Genomic DNA, 22,896 nt, shown 5'->3' on the forward strand with positions numbered 1-22,896 from the left:
GCCGTAGTAGCGCTGAAGATGGACAATGCCTGGAACTCCAGCAGCTGGCGAGCGGAATGCTAAACTCCGACTGCTTCCTACTGACTCCGTACGCGAGTTGCTGCTCTCTGATTCACGTTCACGTTCCATCACAGTAAATCCCGCTGAAGGAGAGAGCACGTAGAAAGAACCCCTTGGCGCATGTTCCTTCTGGCCGTTGCAGATTTCTTCGCATTTCACCGGACAACGTTGTGCAAAAGTACCGCCCGAACAGCAAAATTTCTCCCCATTCTTTTGCTGCGCGTGGGCGTCTGTACTTGGGTTAACGCATTTTCTAATCTATACTGCTATATAAAGACAAGTTGAAGTTTAACGCTGTTATCAAACATCTCAAAGTTCTTGACATATTTACTTCAGATTTCTACAGGATACTCTATTAAAAATTCAAACAGGCGACATTTTTTAACCTATATGGTATATACTGTAAATCTATACTACTGTATAAAAGCAAGTCGTTCTTTAAAGTTGTTATCAAAAATCTCGAAAAGTTCGTAATCGATTTACTTGAGGTTTTCGCATGATACTCTAACAAATATTTGGACGGACGCAGACTGCATATTTCTTAAACATATATAACAGATAAACATATATATCTATTTATACTTTTTATATAAAGACACGTCATTGACTATCACCGTTACCAAAAATATCGAAATGTTCTGGACTTATTTACTTCAAACTTTTTCGCAATGCTCTAATAAACATACGCATAGACATAGGCTACATATTCTTAATACGTATAGTACATAAATATATATGTAATACATAAAGAGGAAACGTGATTAGCAGAAATGTCGAAAGTTCGTCGCCAATTTATTTCAAATTTTTACACGATGCTCTAAGAAACATTCGGACAGACATCGGCTATATATTGTTAAATAGATGTAATACATAAATATTTATTTACTATAAAAAGGAGAAACGTTGTTAACAAAAACCTCTAAAAGTTCCTGGACTCTTTTTTTTAACTTAACACCTGTACCAAATTTAATTGCATTGTCTTGAAAACTTTGGACGCTATAATTTATTTTCAAAGTATTTCAATCTTGCTATGTTCTTCATTAAGGCCCGATGACTTCTCGAGTGGGCTGAAAATATAACCGTGGTCACCGTAATTACTTGGCTGTTTGGCAAACGATCAGTCTCCCGCAAACGACTTATCTTTCACTGGGAAAAAAAACTGTTTTCGCTTGCTTGCCAGCTGACGACTCGAAGTACATGAACACCGACCCGTGACCGTCACGCGTCGCTAACACAGTTCCCGGCACAACGTCACAGGCCGCACACCGAAAGAAAGAGTTGCCCAACATCCGCCAGATAACAATCACTTGTGACCTAGGAGGAGACGAAGGTCGGGAAAAGGACGTCGCTCGTTCTGAAGATACCTCCTGTTTCACAGGAGGGGGAAAAAAACCTATCTTCATTCTAAAACAATATTCTAGTGTGCAGAGGTGTCCGACGGAACGTAAACATCGTACTGAACAACACAGGCACTGCAAGAAGGTATTCATGCGCCGATTACGGGCAAGCAACGTCCTATTAAAAAGTCTCCTTTGTACGAGAATACGCATAATGAATTTACGAGTGCAGGCTGTAGACGCATGGTTGACAACATATGGAAGTTTGGGTCTGGCCGTCTAAAGGTAAGGCGACCGCTCGCGAAAAACGGGAAACCCGGGTTCTGTTCCAGGTCCGCAACAAATGTCCGCAACAAATTTTCACTGTCGTCATTCCATTATACAATTGATGGTTGACCATATTCGCAAGTGGGAATACATTTCATTTAGGTAATCCTCATCCTCCCCCCTTCTGCACTTTTAATACTAACAAGGGGAAAAACACTGGTACGGTTTCCTTAGTTGTCAACTGAAACTATATTATTTTTGGCGATTTGCAGACACTGTAAAATTGAAACTTTTTTATCCGTAGCATTAAGGCGACGTCTCATAAGCTGTATTTCTCAGTGTCTATGCCACCATTCTTGTAAACAACATTTCGACAACTGACCTAGAAATGTTGACATTTAATCTGCGTGTGTACTCCACAAGCTACTGCGCACTGTATGGGAGACGACACATTATAACCAGTATTATCGATTCGTATACTGACCAAAGAAAAATGACTATGTATAGCATAATGGTCGCACCATGTTGTCTAAATTAGCAAACAGGATTTCGCGACAACTCTGTCGTCTTTCTTTGAAAGATTACCATTTAATTTCCCTGAGCATATCTACTGCACTTTCTTATAGGTTGTACTCACCTGTCACGATCCTACCAGGGAGTCTCTCAGTTCGTCCACTGTCAGTTGTCATGCCTACTTGATAACGACGCCAAACAATGGAACGATAGAATTATTCGTAGTAGCATTTTGCATGTTTTTTTCATTACACTTGTAAGTAGGTTGTTTATGTTTTCTTATTGGCAACGTTACGTAGCGCTCTGTATGAAAATCACTGGCTGTGCTGTGTGCAGTCTGTGGCTAGTTTGCATTGTTGTCTGCCATTGTAGTGTTGGGCAGCGGCAGCTGGATGTGAACAGCGCGTAGCGTTGCGCAGTTGGAGGTGAGCCGCCAGTAGTGGTGGATGTGGGGAGAGAGATGGCGAAGTTTTGAAATCTGTAAGACTGGATGTCATGAACTGCTATATATATATTATGACTTTTGAACACTAGTAAGGTAAATACATTGTTTGTTCTCTATCAAAATCTTTCATTTACTAACTATGCCTATTAGTAGTTAGTGCCTTCAGTAGTTTGAATCTTTTATTTAGCTGGCAGTAATGGCTTTCGCTGTATTGCAGTAGTTCGAATAACGAAGATTTTTGTGAGGTAAGTGATTTGTGAAAGGTATAGGTTAATGTTAGTCAGGACCATTCTTTTGTAGGGATTATTGAAAGTCAGACTGCGTTGCGCTAAAAAATATTGTGTGTCAGTTTAAGCACAGTCATGTGTAATTGTTCTAAGGGGACGTTTCACACTGTACATTCCCAGAACCTTTCTAACAAATATAAGTATTTCATTCGCTTTCCTTGATGCTTATTTACGTAATTCTATCTTGCTTCTGACTACTATCAGACGGACATATTTTAGCCCCCCTTCCCCCCTTTAATTTTTATGTAACATACGCCCCACTAATTTGATACCCCCGTGAAAGCCTATAAAACTAGGCAAAGAGGGCATTTCTGGCCAAGAGAAGTCTACTAGTATGAAACATAGGCCTTGGGGGGGGGGGGGGGGGGGGGGTGAGAGAGGGGAGGAGCACCAAATGATATGTTGAGTTGTGTGAAAAAAATTTCTCGAATGTGCCCTGCCAAGGCTGGTCTTAGGTCCAAGCGACACTACCTGTCGCTTGTGGCGCCAAGCTGAGATAGGTGCTGCGGGCGCCACAACAGTAACATTTCTACAAAGGGTGTACCACAATCAGAAACGGCCACTTGCAGCAAACCTGGTGCCCAAATGCATGATCTGTATACTGTGCATATCGCAATTAGTAGCGAAAATTGACACAGTTGAGAATATACGAGAGAAAAGTAGAGGGGAGGATGAAGGACGTCATATGATAAGTCGCTTGTGTGGGAAAATGTTCTCGAACTGGCCCTTGCCGTAATAGTACGACCTTCCAGACAACCTGTTTGTCAGATCAATACCCCGGTGGACGTTCAGGCTTACTCTGGACGCAAACAGTGTAAGGTGGCAATTTAAATGAATGTCAATTTCGCACCTTACATGAGAAATCTTATACATCGAAACAGAAACGTGAATTTGTCACCTGACATACTTCGGCGAAAATGAGCAGATTTGCCTACTAAAATGTACAGTATGCAATGCAAAGGGATGACACTCAGTCGATGGTATTAACACAACAAACCTAAATCCTGCATGTCAGTGAGCAAGAGAAGAAAAAAGCTGCTGGAGGAAACGTTATAGTTTGGAAGAAGATGTGAGTTGCGACGTCATGGCCTGAGTACAACGGAACGCTCTTAAAGTGACCTGTGGCGAGGGACAACGAACACGATAGGTGACTCGTTGAAGAGGACAGGTAGCGAGCCAGCGGCGTGGTACGGAGAGAATCTTCAGAAAACTGCTTCGGGGAATTTCCAGATGGATACAAACAGACCAGTAATGCAGTAGATCACGTGAACTGTGCGTGGTACGCTCATGATTTAAGCGTGTAACTTCTAGGCGTCTGGAGCGGGCACAAAATGTCAGATTGACTAACATGAACTAGGAAGGAGTAAAGTACCGAAATTTCGACGCACTTTGGTGGTAGGCCCTTTGCGATTGGCAGAGATAGTTTCCGCAAGATGAAAGGAACGCTCCTATTGGTCAGAAAAAGCCATGATGTGGAGCACGAAAGGACCCAGGTGGGGGGGGGGGGGGGGGGGCAATTTTGCTACAAGAGACACAACACCGAAAATTTCTAGGACTCTCCTCTAAACCAGCGTCAAGTGCAGAACAGGGCGCATCACACACTGTACGACGCACAGGAGCACTGTGTTCACTTCGGCCGACATTCAACTAGATATTAGCTGTAGCGTCGTTGAGCTCCAACAGCGGAGGAACGAAACAGCTATCTAGTTAATTGTTCTTGCGAGAATTGAGAGGGCATTGTAATATGAACACAGCTCCAACCATGAATTTGCATATCGCCATATTTCAAGACTAGGGATGAGTGAATGTTTTCTCGCCTAATGAGGAACATAGGACAGTTTCTGCTGATACAACAACAAAGATTTTGATTAGCTTTTATAGAACTTTCAGAGGACGAGAGCAGCCATGCAGCAGACAGCTCATCACAGCTAAGGTAAATACCGCTAGCAGAGGCATAAACTTGTTGGTGCATCAACTTGCATCCACTGTGAACTCAAGTAACCTTGAGTAATCTTTTTCTCAGCTTATCACGAAAACTAACCATCCTCTGTAGACTTGATTGTCATCCTAAATAGTGCCGAACTTAGACCCGGAATCGGATGATTTGTCGTAGTATTCGCCAACTTCATGGTGTACTGGCAAGGATAATTTTGTAGGGAACCTTCTGGTTAAAATTTGATATTGTTGTGTTCAGAGTTATTTCGATTAAACAGGACGAAATGCATTATCTTGACAACTGTCCTAAATTGTCATGTTACAACCTGTGTAAATTAGTGTACTTCTTTGGCAATAATCTTGAATTAAAAACAGTTTGTGTTCAGCTAAACATCGTTGTTCTCGGTCATAGAATAAGGGTCAACTCCTAACTCCAATCATTTGTTCTATAGACGCTAACGCACTCACAGGGTGTTTTTGATGATGTCTGACGATAGAGAAAAGGAGTGGAGTGCCAGAACAGTTGCGGTGGCTCCAGGAAGGCTATCCGGCCATCAGCTGCCACTACCATTGCCAAACTCACATGACAGTGCCGATGGTGTAGAGAAACGGGAAAATGACACGGAAGAAGAAGAAGAGAAGAAGGAGGCGTCGTCATTATCCATCGACAACGTGGTGGTGCTAAAAGAAGAGAGAAGACGGTAGGTACGTTTGACGTTAGTTTTGTCAGCCGCGGAAAATCAGCTCATTTCGCGATTGCCTCGGCTTGTAGGATGGGAGGCGGTAGTGGACAGCGCTATTGTCTAAGGAAACATCTCAATATTTGTCTCCATTCAGGCAAGGAAGCAAATTGTTTACATCTCCTTGCACATTCCGCCATTTTACGCGGTACATGACATGTATTCACAGTTACGAATATGGATAACCATCAGTTGTATAGTGGAATGATGAGAATGAAAATTTTTGCCAGACCGGGACTCGGACCTTGATTTTTCGCATATCAGAAGCAGCCGCCTTACCATTTTTTTCTGATCTCATTTTGTTCGCCTATTCGGGGCGGATGTTCCATGACACCTGTTAAAGTTCATCGTTGATCCGTTCACTCAGTTTTTTTTTTATTATGGAGGGCAGCTAACCCTTTGACCGAACACGCTGAGCTACCGTGCCGGAACCATAGACTATCCGAGCAAGACTCACGGTCAGAACCAAATCCACATATCTCTCCAATCATGTGTCTGGAACCGACACTCTTACATTCATTATACATATTCTTGTACAGGAGAGACATTTTAATTGAAAGGCGCTTGCCCAGTGTACACGAATAAATACGATATTGCAGTACCTCTGTTGTTAAGAAGAACGATACAAGAACAACAATGCACCGCAACTGCATTCTTCTGAACAACACAGGCACTCCAATAAAACACACACACACACACACACACACACACACACACACACACACACACACACCAGTACAGGACGTCCATTTCGAAAAGTAGAACGAAATGTCAAAGTGTTCCACCGACTAAATAAAGGGCATAAGATGGATGTGTTTGAAGAGCTCGAGATATATTCACATTTCAAGAAAATTTGAAGATAAAAATATTAAACGAAGAACTTGAAATTGAATCAGTGATTTTCTTCAGATGCTTCGACTGTATACTTCAATAAAAATAGCAACACACAGAAATAAGCACATTAACTGTTAAGATAAACACCGTTTGTGCAATAATATATTGTACTCTGCGGAAGACCTGTAGTATTACCTCTGTTGATTACATCTGAAAACATCTTTTTAACTGTTTGTTTATGTACGTTCGTTACTCTCGATGTATAACGTGCACTGAAAAATGTTATGTGATGTGTAACATGTGCGACACTTTCTGCAAACGGACAACAACAAAACGAAGTACAAGTTCTTCCAAATTTCGCCTCTAACTATATATAAACATCGATAATCAACTAAAAGTTGCGCGTTTTCATACACTGCAGTAAAGGCAACTGAAAATGCAGAACCTCACCCATCAAAAACATTATGAAGAACTGGCATAGTCCACACGGAAAAACGTGCCTGAAATAGGGAATAATTTCCCGAAACGTGGAGCGCAAAATATAAATAAAGGAAAATGGCAGCAGAAAAGCTATTTGTAAACAAACCCGAAAAGTTAAGAAAATGTTTCTTTCTTTGAAAGACGCCAAAATAATTTTCATCTCATACAAAGAAAAGATTTCCAGAAAAATCCTCCATATCTTACGAAAAACAAGTAATGCTGGAACCATGGTAGTAGGCAAGGTCGGGGAAACTTGGATTGAGCTGCCAGAGCTTTCTTCGTTTCAAGGAAGCCAAGAGTGATCCACTTGGCTGGACCGCTGCACTTGCAAACAGACCCAGTTGGCAGACTGCGAAGCACCAGGCCAAACGTATGTGTTGTGGAAACGTGCGTCGCTTTCTCAAGACAGGCTGCGTCTCCGATTTCTATTGTAATTTATGTTGGGACTTAGCTTCGGATTGATAACCTGGTCATCCAATTTCCTTCTGACACGCATTTGACGGATTGGTCACGGAACTGTTCTGAGATGTGAAGGAGGAGGATTGAGGAGAAGTAAAATTTTGACTGGATTACACTCGCTGAAATTCTGGAGACAGCAGTGACAAAATTCACTGGAGCTCAAATCGTTGTAGGTACTGAAAGCTGACTAAAGTCCACGATAAGTTCAGCCGAAACCTTTACGAAGGGCCTAACGGTGTTAAGAAAGGATAGATTAAATACGGTTTGTGGTGGAGTGTTTATTGCTGTTAGGCGCAGTTTATCTTGAAGTGAAATTGAAACAGATTGTTCCTGTGAGTTGGCGTGAGAAGAAATTATACTTGACAACCGGAATAAATTAATAATTGGTTCCTTTTACCGGCCCCCCGATTCATATGAACAGTTGCTGAACAGTTCGAAGAAATTGTTTCCAATGGACCCGCAGCTCGATGTAAGTCGTTTAAAGACATTATGAATTATATCCAAAAAGCTGCTTCTATTTTGAGATGTTTATTTAATCACGACAGGCCTGTTTCAGCACTGTTGCCATCAACAGGCGATCTGAAAGTAATGGTTTTATTATATAATATTTTCTAGGGCAGATGGTAGCCTACTTGTCATATATGCCACTCATATTAGCCACTCAAGCGTTTTTCTTACGTCTTTTAACCAGCGATGTTATAGGTAAGTCAAGAACTCCATAAATGTATGGTTGTCAATGTCATATGACAAGTAGGCTACCATCTGCCCTAGAAAATAGTATATAATAAAACCATTACTTTCAGGTCGCCTGATGATCGCAATAGTGCTGAAACAGGCCTGTCATGATTAAATAAATATCTCAAAATAGAAGCAGCTTTTTGGACTTAATTCATAAGTTCGAAGAAAACTTGAGTCTCATTTCAAACAGGTACGAAACCTTACTTCGATCTTTTGTGGCGGCGTTCGTAGCGACAAGCAATTCGCTGTAGAAACGGCTTACGAAGTCACCGCCACACTTTTAATAGCGGGCCGACCGGTCCGCTGGAACAGTGAACAGAAAGATGAAAGCCCAAACACTCTGATTAAATGAAAGTCGGTACTTATCTTTATTAACGAAGATACAGAAACACAGTAGTGAACTCCGTGTCTACAGAAATCTGTCTAGTTCGAGTCGGAGCGGCTAGGTCAGCGTCGGCTGACGACAAACAACAACTCTGCTGCGATGAACACACAACTGATTAGCAAGTACACAATTCGGTGGCGAGTATACAACTGAGCGGCGAATACAGAACTGTCCTAGCGCTCGCGACTCCAGCGCTTAAGAAACCAGAAGCCAGCGGTGGCGCGCGCAGACTTGCGGCGATTTCCTGTCTCGCTGGCGCTGCTTATGCGGACGGCGTCCGGACTTTGATGCTGCCAACCTTTTTGGCAGCGGGCTCGGGTGGCATTACTGGCTAGGATATAACACGATCATCATCCATTTCGGTAAATTCCAACTTATCATATACAGATGTAATGCATATATATATATATTCTAATTTAGATAATATAGGTTTAGTTAATATGCTCATACATAAACATATTAATTTTTCGCATTCATAATGAAACACTCCGTTGTGGCACATTAAAAATGTGCTCCCATTCCCACGGCGAAAGTAGATCCCGGAACGTCCGCTTTACGAGAAGCAAACCACCTCCACTCCATGAAGCCCTGTAGCGCGAATATTCCATTTCCTCCGTTGAACACGTCGCATAGGTACCAAACACCAAAAATTAAAAAAAGAATAATTGATAAAGAAGTGTCAAATGTTTTGTGCCGATCGACAATTTAATGAAACTCACAGAAATGGTAACTCCGCCGGTGAAATATTCAACAGCTGGACTTTCTATCGTAGTAATACCTCAACGCCACACAAATGCAGACTGCACTGCCTACATAGCCCAGCAGACAAATATTCTCCAGTGCTCTTTAAAATTCTAAGATTGTAAGTTAAAAATTGAGCTTTACATGTTCAATTGGTACCACATCTTCTGTACCTGAATTCGAACATGATTCAAAGGCACGTCACATGTTTCTCTACTCTATTTTATTTCTTATTTTAGAGAAATCATTTAACAAAACATTTGACCGCTGTTTTTCATTTTTTAAATTTTCAAGTTTTGTTCAGGATGGAGCTGTTAGTAAAATGTTTCACTTTTTCTCTCAGATCAATAAGTTTTCTTCATTTCCTGATTACTTCCAAACCTTTTTGTTCTTTTGTAAAACTAGACCTCACGCTGGTCTGTTTGCTAGCCCATTTGTTGCTTACCCCATTTGTTGATTGGGCTATAAAAATTCGTACAAATATATAGTGTAATTTCTTGGGAGTCTTTTTCCGCTCCGTTCAAACATTTGACCAAAAAGTATAGGTTGCTGGCGGAGGCATAGAAAAAAATCATTTATTACTCGCTCCATACCCGACTGGAACGAGCCAGACGCTTAGTAGATATGATACATTCCCTCTGCCACGTAAAATATAGTGTCTTACGAATTTTATATCTGTGAGATTCTTGGACACGTCGGATAACCTATTTCGATATCGTACTATAAAAGTTTGGATACCACTCCAGAGGATACATATTACAAAACTGTCTGAGTATTTTTTGACGTTTTATACGAGCCTGCCATCCAGGAAATTGTGCTACCGCGCTCAATATGATAGTGTACCATAGCTTATTACCTCTTGTTTTACTGCAGACTGGCGCTTTTGAGGTAATTACTCGTATATCAGCATCCACTGGCGGAAAACATCAGACTACTAGGTACGCGAGTTTAGCTTCATTGTTTTACCGCCACACCGTACAGCACAGCAGTGTCATTTGTGTGGCTCCGTGCCAGCAGCTACTGCACATTTTAAATCAGGCTCACTAGCGGTTGCACAGAATTGGATTTCACTGTTGCTGTCTACGCTTCCGGCGTGGGAAGGGTACCGAAGTGCGCCGTCTACTTATCTCTTGAAAAGGTCGCTAGTGACTACAGAATCGCATCCGATATACGTCCCCGACAGACTTCCTGTGATGGCCTCAAGTTCTCCGGCACTAATTGGGAGATGTTGCTCAACGAAAGCCAAGGCCGAATCCGTCCTCGCGGGTTATCTAATACTAGCAGGACACTTCCATCCCTAACGACGCTGAAAGTGCAGGGCTTCTTAAGTAACATTACCACAAGGCCAAGGCGTCCGTCTCTATTCTACTGCAATTCGTTCCGCTCACTGATTCTTCACCGAGTGTTCTAGTTACCTACTTTACCTGTATTTGAGGTTCACTGGAGCATGAGAGTCTGCTGAATGTCACAGAAAGAGCTCTTATTATAAACAAGTTTCGATTCAGGTAAAAAGAACAAAAACCGAAGCGATGAGTTGCAGAAAGGAGAAAAATGGAAACGAGGAGGCCTCAGCAGTAATCAAATAACTCGCCTGTTTGAGCAGCAGTCCTACAAAGGCGCCAAGGGGAACATCAGAAGCACTTTGCACAAGAGAAGAAACTTTCACGCCAAAGTGCTTTGCCAATATCTTTGCCCTAGCTGTAATTCTTCTCGAATACCCAATAATTATGTAATTATTACGTCACTCACTTATTTCTCTTCATACTATACACGGTGTAACCAAATTTCTTTTGCAGGCTTCGAGGGCAGGTTCGTTACATACAAAATGCCAGTAAACATGGGTTCTAAAACTCAATAGAAGAGGTGTGTTTCATGCAAGCGAAGATTAACAAGTACTCAGAGCTCTTAAAGTATGCACTTTAGAGCTTATGTTTACTTGACTTTTTTCTTGTTTTTGTGTAATGAACCTGCCCTCAAAGTCTGTAAAGGGAATTTAGTTATATCCTGTTTATTGTTAATTAAATGGATTAATTTTAAATAACACAACACCTAAATATCACAAGATAGTTAACGAGTTCGTTTGTTTTTGAACATTAATGAGACTCACGCGACTTTACGTCAGTTCTCACTCCTAAAAGTTCGCCTTTCTCGCCGGAAAAGTAGAGGCATTCTGTAAAACTTCTCAACAAGTAAGATTAGGGTCTAACTGTCCGTAGGCGACGAAGTCATCAGAGATGGCGCTCAAACTGGTACTGGGTTAGGAAACCGTCACATAATAACTGTTTCATACTCACTGTGCTCTGTATATTAAACATAAGACACGAAGCAGGAGAACGTAGTTATCCCGTCAATAGTACAAGTCAATGAGATGTGGGCTGATTCTTCTTGAAACAGCTGTTGAGGAAATGTATTGCAGATTACGACGCAGTTTAGAGTAGAAGCAGTTCATGATGGGCGTAAGGTGTAGTAGAGCAACACTATCCAGAAGGAGGCAAGGGGAAGACTATCGCACTATAAGTTTAACAGCTCGTGCATCCGATTTTCTGACAAGAGTAATGTACGGAAGAATAGGAAACAAATTAGGAACTGTTGGATGGCGATAGGGCAACGGCCTTGCCGCAGTGGATACACCGGTTCCCGTGAGATCACCGAAGTTAAGCGCTGTCGGACGTGGTCGGTACTTGGATGGGTGACCATCCAGGCCGCAATGCACTGTTGCCATTTTTCGGGGTGCACTCAGCCTCGTGATGCCAATTGAGGACCTACTGGACCGAATAGTAGCGGCATCGGTCGAGAATACCATCTTACGACCAGGAGAGTGGTGAGCTGACCCCACCCCCCACCTATCCGCATCATCCACCGAGGATGACACGGCGGTCGGATGGTCCCGATAGGCCACTCATGGCCTGAAGACGGAGTGTGGATGGCGATAAGTTTGATGTTAGGACAGAGAGACAGTTCTCCTGTTGCGCTGGGTAATGGAAGCAAGATTTGAGAAAAAATGGAGATACATTAGTAGGATTTGTCGACCTAAACCAAGCGTTCTACAATGTAAAATTGAGCAAGATGTTTGAAATTCTTGGTAAAACTATGCAATGTACAATATGTACATGAACCGAGAGGGAATAATAAGAATGGAAGACCAAGAACGAAGTGCTCTGTTTGGAAGGGTGTGAGAAAGGAATGTAGTCTTACACCACTTCCACAATCTATACATCGATGTTGCTATCACCAGTGAAAACGAGAGACAATAACATGATTTGTTGAATGGGATAAAGAGGCTAGGAGTAAAGAAAATGGACTGAGAGTGCACAGAAAACAAACAAAAGTAATGAGCAGTAGGAGAAGCAAAATTGGCAATAAGTTTATCAAAATTTGTGACTACGATGTAGTCGAGGTGAAGAAACTCTGCTGCCTTCAAAGTAAAATTACGCTTGACAGAAGGGGAAGGACACGAAAAGCAGACTAATATAGGTAATGAGACAATTTGTCGCTAAATCAAGTGTACTAGTATCAGATATTCAATTCGAGGAGAAAATTTCTGAGAAGGTACGTGTGGCGCGCAACAGGGTGCACGAGTGAATCATGAACTCTGGGAGAAACAGAAACAATAGAAATGTTTGAAACGTAGGGTGCGGTGTTGGTCGCCACAGACAGCACGCCGAAAGTGTTACTTCCCAATTCAGAGGTTGGTTCCGAGAACCTCCGCCAGAGGCAGCCACGCGGTTGGTGCAGCCGGCAAGCGACGGGTCGCTACCACGGATATGCACTCCTCGGCCGGCGGAGGCAGCACCAATATTGAAGTGTACAGCGTGTAAGTTATTTAAACCGACAAACACTGCGAGTGCGCACGAAACAACGAAAATATTTCGCTGTAATGTCAGTTTTCTGTGAGGATTTTTTAAGCCTATAGAAGGAGATTTCCTGGATGAAAATTAATTAAATCGACAAACTCTGGGAGGTTGCATGGTACACACAGACAACAATTTTTCTTAGAGTCAGGTACATTAACACAACACAATTACTTCACTTACAGTAGACTACATGAAAGGGAAGCATTGGTTGGGAAGGGAGTGAGACAGGGTTGTAGCCTCTCCCTGATGTTATTCAATCTGCATATTGAGCAAGCAGTGAAGGAAAGAAAAGAAAAATTCGGAGTAGGTATTAAAATCCATGGAGAAGAAATAAAAACTTTGAGGTTCGCTGATGACATTGTAATTCTGTCGGAGACAGCAAAGGACCTGGAAGAGCAGTTGAACGGAATGGAGAGTGTCTTGAAAGGAGGATTAAGATGAACATCAACAAAAGCTAAACGAGGATAATGGAATGTAGTCGAATTAAGTCGGGTGATGCTGAGGGAATTAGATTTGGAAATGAGACGCTTAAAGTAGTAAATAAGTTTCGCTATCTGGGGAGCAAAATAACTGATGATGGTCGAAGTAGAGGGGATATAAAATGTAGACTGGCAATGGCAAGAAAACATTTCTGAAGAAGAGAAATTTGTTAACATCGAGTATAGATTTAAGCGTCAGGAAGTCGTTTCTGAAAGTATTTGTATGGAGTGTAGCCATAGTGTATGGAAGTGAAACATGGACGATAAATAGTTTGGTCAAGAAGAGAATAGAAGCTTTCGAAATGTGGTGCTACAGAAGAATGCTGAAGATTCGATGGGTAGATCACATAACTAATGTGGAGGTACTGAATAGAATTGGGGAGAAGAGGAGTTTGTGGCACATCTTGACCAAAAGAAGGGATCGGTCGGTAGGACATGTTCTGAGGCATAAAGGGATCAGCAATTTACTATTGGAGGGCAGCGTGGGGGGTAAAAATCGTAGAGGGAGACCAAGAGATGGATACACTAAGCAGATTCAGAAGGATGTGGGCTGCAGGCTGCAGTAGGTACTGGGCGATGAAGAAGCTTGCACAGGATAGAGTAGCATAGAGAGCTGCATCAAACCAGTCTCAGGACTGAAGACCACAACAACAACAACAGTAGTAGAAATTCAAAATGCCTCCATAGACTTGTAAACGAAGATAACACCGGCGGGGGTGAGAGGTTCCACGCCTTCTTTTGCATGTCGCCTCTCATTTTCATCAATTTGATTCATGTTTCATATCATTTCGCGGTGGGAACGGGCCGAATGAGGTAATTCTAATGAGGGTATTTGTACTGGGAGCTTAAAGTACTGTTCACTTGATTGCTACGCATGCTGGGAACAGTATGTGGTCTTGCTTTTAGTTTCCCCTGTTACTTCCCTGGGTGCAATGTTGCCAGGCGAGCACCGGAAGACGCAGCACACTGCGTTTCGAAATTTTATTTAAAACTGAGAACCGAGTAATATTTTGTTCTCGAGATGCTGGTTTTTGTCTCTGGTAAGCGGTTGTGCATGACTCGCCGATTGCTTCCGCTGTATATCGGAAATCGTGTGGTCATAACAGTCGTCATATTTCATAAACGGTTCAAGATATGGAAACGAGATATTCTGCAACTGATAGCGTTTAAAGAGGCACATTTTATGATAAATGCTTTAAACTTTTGTATTCGCCGAGATAGGGAAGTAGCTTGTCCGTAGCAGTGAGAGGGTCGGCGGGAAAGGACGCGTAACAGGCCAACGGCTCTTAAGTTCTCTAAGCGTAGAGTATGAGGGATTTTCGAGCAGTGGTACACATATCAATTCCGTAGGTTACTACATCTACATTTATACTCCGCAAGCCACCCAACGGTGTGTGGCGGAGGGCACTTTACGTGCCACTGTCATTACCTCCCTTTCCTGTTCCAGTCGCGTATGGTTCGCGGGAAGAACGACTGTCTGAAAGCCTCCGTGCGCGCTCTAATCTCTCTAATTTTACATTCGTGATCTCCTCGGGAAGTATAAGTAGGGGGAAGCAATATATTCGATACCTCATCCAGAAACGCACCCTCTCGAAACCTGGCGAGCAAGCTACACCGCGATGCAGAGCGCCTCTCTTGCAGAGTCTGCCACTTGAGTTTGCTAAACATCTCCGTAACGCTATCACGGTTACCAAATAACCCTGTGACGAAACGCGCCGCTCTTCTTTGGATCTTCTCTATCTCCTCGGTCAAACCGATCTGGTACGGATCCCACACTGATGAGCAATACTCAAGTATAGGTCGAACGAGTGTTTTGTAAGCCACCTCCTTTGTTGATGGACTACATTTTCTAAGCACTCTCCCAATGAATCTCAACCTGGTACCCGCCTTACCAACAATTAATTTTATGTGATTATTCCACTTCAAATCGTTCCGCATGCATACTCCCAGATATTTTACAGAAGTAACTGCTACCAGTGTTTGTTCCGCTATCATATAATCATACAATAAAGGATCCTTCTTTCTATGTATTCGCAATACATTACATTTGTCTATGTTAAGGGTCAGTTGCCACTCCCTGCACCAAGTGCCTATCCGCTGCAGATCTTCCTGCATTTCGCTACAATTTTCTAATGCTGCAACTTCTCTGTATACTACAGCATCATCCGCGAAAAGCCGCATGGAACTTCCGACACTATCTACTAGGTCATTTATATATATTGTGAAAAGCAATGGTCCCATAACACTCCCCTGTGGCACGCCAGAGGTTACTTTAACGTCTGTAGACGTCTCTCCATTGATAACAACATGCTGTGTTCTGTTTGCTAAAAACTCTTCAATCCAGCCACACAGCTGGTCTGATATTCCGTAGGCTCTTACTTTGTTTATCAGGCGACAGTGCGGAACTGTATCGAACGCCTTCCGGAAGTCAAGAAAAATAGCATCTACCTGGGAGCCTGTATCTAATATTTTCTGGGTCTCATGAACAAATAAAGTGAGTTGGGTCTCACACGATCGCTGTTTTCGGAATCCATGTTGATTCCTACATAGTAGATTCTGGGTTTCCAAAAACGACATGATACTCGAGCAAAAAACATGTTCTAAAATTCTACAACAGATCGACGTCAGAGATATAGGTCTATAGTTTTGCGCATCTGCTCGACGACCCTTCTTGAAGACTGGGACTACCTGTGCTCTTTTCCAATCATTTGGAACCCTCCGTTCCTCTAGAGACTTGCGGTACACGGCTGTTAGAAGGGGGGCAAGTTCTTTCGCGTACTCTGTGTAGAATCGAATTGGTATCCTGTCAGGTCCAGTGGACTTTCCTCTATTGAGTGATTCCAGTTGCTTTTCTATTCCTTGGACACTTATTTCGATGTCAGCCATATTTTCGTTTGTGCGAGGATTTAGAGAAGGAACTGCAGTGCGGTTTTCCTCTGTGAAACAGCTTTGGAAAAAGGTGTTGTATTTCAGCTTTACGCGTGTCATCCTCTGTTTCAATGCCATCATCATCCCGGAGTGTCTGGAAATGCTGTTTCGATCCACATACTGATTTAACGTAAGACCAGAACTTCCGAGGATTTTCTGTCAAGTCGGTACATAGAATTTTACTTTCGAATTCACTGAACGCTTCACGCATAGCCCTCCTTACGCTAACTTTGACATCGTTTAGCTTCTGTTTGTCTGAGAGGTTTTGGCTGCGTTTAAACTTGGAGTGAAGCTCTCTTTGCTTTCGCAGTAGTTTCCTAACTTTGTTATTGTACCACGGTGGGTTTTTCCCGTCCCTCACAGTTTTACTCGGCACGTACCTGTCTAAAACGCATTTTACGATTGCCTTGAACTTTTCCATAAACACTCAACATTGTCAGTGTCGGAACAGAAATTTTCGTTTTGATCTGTTAGGTAGTCTGAAATCTGCCTTCTATTACTCTTGCTAAACAGATAAACCTTCCTCCCTTTTTTTATATTCCTATTAACTTCCATATTCAGGGATGCTGCAACGGCCTTATGATCACTGATTCCCTGTTCTGCACTTAAAGAGTCGAAAAATTCGGGTCTGTTTGTTATCAGTAGGTCCAAGATGTTATCTCCACGAGTCGGTTCTCTGTTTAATTGCTCGAGGTAATTTCCGGATAGTGCACTCAGTATAATGTCACTCGATGCTCTGTCCCTACCACCCGTCCTAAACATCTGAGTGTCCCAGTCTATATCTGGTAGATTGAAATCTCCACCTAAGACTATAACATGCTGAGAAAATTTATGTGAAATGTATTCCAAATTTTCTCTCAGTTGTTCTGCCACTAATGCTGCTGAGTCGGGAGGTCGGTAAAAGGAGCCAATTATTAACCTAGCTCGGTTGTTGAGTGTAACCTCCACCCATAATAATTCACAGGAACTATCCACTTCTACTTCACTACAGGATAAACTACTGCTAACAGCGACGAACACTCCACCACCGGTTGCATGCAATCTATCCTTTCTAAACACCGTCTGTACCTTTGTAAAAATTTCGGCAGAATTTATCTCTGGCTTAAGCCAGCTTTCTGTACCTATAACGATTTCAGCTTCGGTGCTTTCTATCAGCGCTTGAAGTTCTGGTACTTTACCAACGCAGCTTCGACAGTTTACAATTACAATACCGATTGCTGCTTGGTCCCCGCATGTCCTGACTTTGCCCCGCAAAGTCGACTTGGCTTCGCTTTCCACTGCTGCCATCATTTTTTAAATTTTATTCCTTGCAATATTAAGCGATTAATTATAAAAGCAGTTCAATTTATATCATCATGTATCATATCATCACTATATAAAATCAACACATTGAATTTAGTTACGATTACTTACCTTGCACGTCAAGAGGCGACAAGGCACTACATTATAGCACACTGATAAAACTATGTACGAGCCGCAACTGTCCCCCTCGTTGACCCAAATTCTGACAATGAAAATAATGTCCATCATACAATCTTTAAAATCAAAAACATCTAGTGAGTAAATGAAATATCAACAAAGTTAATTAAAAATGTGATTCTGAGCTAAGTAACATACTAAGCTATCTGTGTAACCAGTCGTTTATCAGTGGAATATTTCCTGAATGGTTGAAATATGTTGAAGTTAAGCCACTGTTTAAGGGAGATAAAGAAATAGCATCAAATTTCCGTCCAATTTCACTGTTGCCAGCATTCTCAAGAATTTTAGAAAAAGTAATGTACAGTCGCCTTTATAACCATCAAATCTCAAATAACATTCTGTCAAAGTCACAGTTTGGATTTCTAAAAGGTTCTGATGTTGAGAAGGCTATCTACACTTACAGTGAAAATGTGCTTAATTCATTAGACAAAAAATTGAAGGCAACTGTTATATTTTGTGATCTGTCAAAGGCATTTGACAGTGTAAATCACAATATCCTTTTAAGTAAATTAGAATATTATAGAGTAACAAGAAATGCTGCAAAATGGTTCAAATCTTATATATCTGGCAGGAAACAAAGGGTGTTATTAGGAAAGAGATATGTATCAAGCATCATCCAATTACATGTGGGATCCCACAAGGTTCCATTTTTGGGCCCTTACTTTTTCTTGTGTATATCAATGACCTTTCATCAGTAACATACCAGATGCCAAGTTCGTTTTGTTTGCCGATGATACAAACATTGCAATAAATAGCAACTCAAGTGGTCTTAGAAAGATCAGCTAATAAAATATTTGTGGACATTAATCACAGGTTCCTAGCCAATTCCTTGTCATTGAACTTTGAAAAAACACATTACATGCAGTTCAGAACTTGTAATGGGTGACCCACGAGTATATGTCTAACATACGATGATAGGAAGACAGAAGAAGTGGACTGTGTTAAATTCTTGGGATTACAGCTAGATAATAAATTCAACTGGAAGGAGCACACCACAGAACTGCTGACGCGTCTTAACAAATCTCTGTTTGCAATGCGAATTTTGTCAGACATAGGGGATATAAAAATGAAAAAGCTGGCATACTATGATTACTTTCATTCCATAATGTCATATGGGATTATTTTTTGTGGTAATTCATCACGCCAAGCTAAAGTTTTCCGGGCATAAAAACATTCAGTAAGAGTTATATGCGGTGTGAACTCAAGAACATCCTGCAGAAGCCTGTTTAGGGAACTAGGGATACTAACTACTGCTTCCCAATATATTTATTTCTTAGTGAAATTTGCCATTAAAAATATATCACTTTTTCAAATCAACAGCTCAATTCATGGAATCAATACCAGAAATAAGAATAATCTTCACAAGGATCTAAAGTCACTTAGTCGTGTACAAAAAGGTGTGCAATATTCAGGAACACACATTTTCAATAACTTGCCAGCAGCCATAAAAAGCTTAACAACCAATGAAATTCACTTTAAGAGTAGCTTAAAGGATTTATTAGCGGCCAACTCCTCCTACTCCATTGATGAATTTCTCAGTAAAACCAAATGATTTGTAATAACTTCTGCACAGTTTCAGTGGAGTAATGTGTTCGTTGTAAATAAGTATTATAGTAGTTGTATTACATGTTTATTACCTTATAAATAAATAAAAAAGTTTTTAATTTTAAATTCAGTGCATTAGTATTTGTAAAATGACTCTTTCATATAGTGTTCATTAAAAAATGACGATCATTCCACTTGGGACCTGTGGGATGGTACATTAGCTTATTTCTTTTAGTTGTAAATATTTGTCATGTATTGTTGTTTTCTGACATGTTCCACATCATGGAGGACCTCCTCACTACGGATCAATTGGAATGAAAGTAAATCTAATCTAATCTAATGAGATTGTGTAAGCAGCCGTGGAATCTGCTACTTCTTAAACGAGCGTCTGTTGATTTCCGAGAATTAGCAACTTGGTTATTGGTGATTACAAAGGCTCTCTTCATAGCAGGAGTGGTTCTCGTTCAGCAGTTGTCACCCCGCTGGGAAGCTGGGCAGGTCGGCATAGTCAGGTGGCGAGCGTTTTGCGGTCTGAGAATATTCTTGCCTCGGTCGACAAGAAGCCGGTGGCTGTGGCGTCACGGGCTGCTGTAGGGAGCGGTTGCAGCCTGCCGTAATCTTTACTGCCGCCTTATCTCCGCGCAAAAACATTTCATGTTCGCAATCACTGCCAACACAAGCCGGCGGTAGATAAAAGCCACGGCGGAAGTTCAGCGGGGCCGGTTACCTCGTTCTTCAGCCGATCGGCTGGTGGGAGTCACCTCTAAAGACAAACTTTCAGTTTTTTCACTAGCAGACGTAGACGTGTTTTGTAGCGTTTGTTAGCGAGAAAGTGATTTAATAACAGCAACCAACCTCCAGATACAATATTTATACGAAAAACTATGTCCCGCGCGTTTCTGATCAAAGCTCCAGTTGTTCACGTTATATTTAAGGCGGCTTTCATTGTGTCCGGTTATCCTGGAGGTCGTGAGACAGTCCAGATTGGCTAGGTTTCTAACTCTTTAGCCACTTGACAGCGTTGCCCAGGGTATACCACGTGGACGCGAGTTAGCTATTAAAACCACTCTGCTCTATTCTACTGGCTACCAGTCCTCAGTAACATCGAACCGCCTTATATACGACGGTGCAACATATTCATAAGAGAGTTTAAAAAGATCTCCAGTAATACATCCCTGCCAATCCACCAGGACTTTACTGTATTTAGGACTCAAATCCAGAAATCCTCCTATGAAGACTGCACAGCAACTTCTGAGCGAAAACTACAGTGGCGTTGAAATCTGGCGAACGGACTGGAGAAACAGAGCCGATCCAAGAGGGCATACTTTATTTGAGACTCCAAACCAACCAGCGGGCTTCCACCTTCCGAGGAAAACATGGGTAACACTGAACAAAATACGGACAGGTCATGGCCGATGCGGATCCTCGATGTACAGACGGAACTTGAGACCCGACCCTGGGTGCGACTGTGGTGCCAAAGAACAAACCATCCACCACGTCGTCAGCGAGTGTCCACTGAGGGCGTTCACCGGCACTGATGACGACTTCCTGAGGGCAACACCACAAGCTGTGGAGTGGCTGAAGAATCTAAGTGTAGAATTGTGATTGCTGAAAATACTGGAATCTGAACTTTATGCAATCTTATTGTTTTGTAATATAGTTTTACATTTGTTATGTACCAATGTTCAATTTACATTACTTTATTATGTTTGTATCCTATACTTTAACAATGTATATTCTCTTTCATGCTGTTTCCAATGTAGTATGTCATGCCATAAGCTAAATAAATATTTAAGGCGGCCGTTTGTTACAGCTTTTAGATAAAAAAATCACCGAGCTCTTTGACAAAGTATTAAAATAAGGAGTTTCGGTCACACAACCGGCCGTCTCGAGGTACAAAGCAAGCGACAGACTTTCAACTCGGCCTTGTTCTTCGCGTGTTAACATATTGTCTTACGTACAAATCTGCGATTTTCCTGCATTCTGTAATTTTCATATAGTCATTGTACGCTGTCCAGTCACATTAATGTGACCAGCGCCGATGTTCATCACCAACGTAGAACAATCACTCACATACGGCAGATGGCAGCATTAGCAGTGGAGGATATACAAAGCGCGTCGGGGAGAAGCGGAAACAATGCAGTGCTTGCCGTGATGCGGAAATGCAGCGATTTATCTTATCGGCAAAAGGGCGTCATTATTGGCTTTCATGCCAAGGGTGGAAGTACTTTCGAAACAGCGAAGGTTGCAAACTGTTAGCGAATCGCCGTGGTTGAAGAATACCCAGCATGGCAAATGGGGCTATGCAAAATCGGCGACGAGGCAGCTGCGATGCAGTACGAGTATGAAAGGTATGGAGATGGTATATATTCTTTCGGACACGTCCGAAAGATCAGATACCATCTCCATATAGTTAAGGCTAACCGGCCATTGACCTACTTCTGTATGCACACGCATTGCCCAAACTCTTACGGGACTCAGTAAGATTGACTACCCCGAGTAATGAGTGTAGTGGCCAGGGGCACTACGAATGTAGTGTGTGGACATTACGCTGGGAATGTGGGTCTCACGGGGAGTGTGCAGGGTATAAATATCTGCAGTCGCACTATCCTGTGCGCCCTCGCTGGCTCAGATGAACAGAGCGTCTGCCACGTAAGCAGGAGATCCCGGGTTCGACTCCCGGTCGGGGCACACATTTTCAACTGTCCCGTCGATGTATATCAACGTCTGTCGGCAGCTTAGGGTCTCGATGTAATTAAAATTTTATGTCATAGATGAAAGGGAGCGAACGACGTCAGCGGAGATGTGTACCGCCGAATGGATGTGTAGTTGTAGAGCAACTGACTGCTCAAATGGACCAATGGGCTGCCAACAGTGTCTCCCCAAGGATCATTCAGCGAACGTGGCTGCTTATAGGCCTCCACAGTAGACACCTGGCTCATGGATCAATGCTAACTATTAGTCATCGCCGACGAAACCTGGAATCTGCACACCAATACCTCAGCTATACGTCCGCGGAATGGCGACATATGGCGTCCTCAGACGAATCGTGTTTTTTGCTCCAGCGGACACGTGGCCATTGACTTTTCGCCCCTGAAACAGCCGTCCGAAGAGTCCAGGCCAGAGGAGAGAGAGCGTTATGCTCTAGAGAATGTTTTCTTTGTACTCCCTGGGTAAGCTCGTTATTCTAGAAGGCAACACAAATATGCCTCTATCGGCGACCATGTCCACTCCTACATGCAGTTTGTTTTTCTTCGGCATGATGACATCTATCACCAGAACAATGCAACGTGACAGCCTGCAGCGTACTTGCGTGGTATACTCGTCCTGGTGCAGGGTAAGTCTGCCTTAATCCCCTGGCCACCAGACTCCCCTAATTTAAGCCCAATC

The 22,896-nt window shown here is 42.3% G+C and overlaps 1 protein-coding gene and 1 pseudogene across 2 annotated transcripts in view; one reads left to right on the top strand and one right to left on the bottom strand.

Moving 5' to 3' along the window:
* LOC124792827 (protein PRY1-like) overlaps positions 1 to 22,896 on the bottom strand; it is a 542,115-nt gene that overhangs the window by 356,777 nt on the left and 162,442 nt on the right. The gene's annotated exons all lie outside the window — the stretch shown is intronic.
* On the top strand, positions 11,825 to 11,942 carry LOC124722611 (annotated as a pseudogene).

Source organism: Schistocerca piceifrons, chromosome 1 (genome assembly GCF_021461385.2).
Source record: "Schistocerca piceifrons isolate TAMUIC-IGC-003096 chromosome 1, iqSchPice1.1, whole genome shotgun sequence".
NCBI lineage: Eukaryota > Metazoa > Arthropoda > Insecta > Orthoptera > Acrididae > Schistocerca > Schistocerca piceifrons.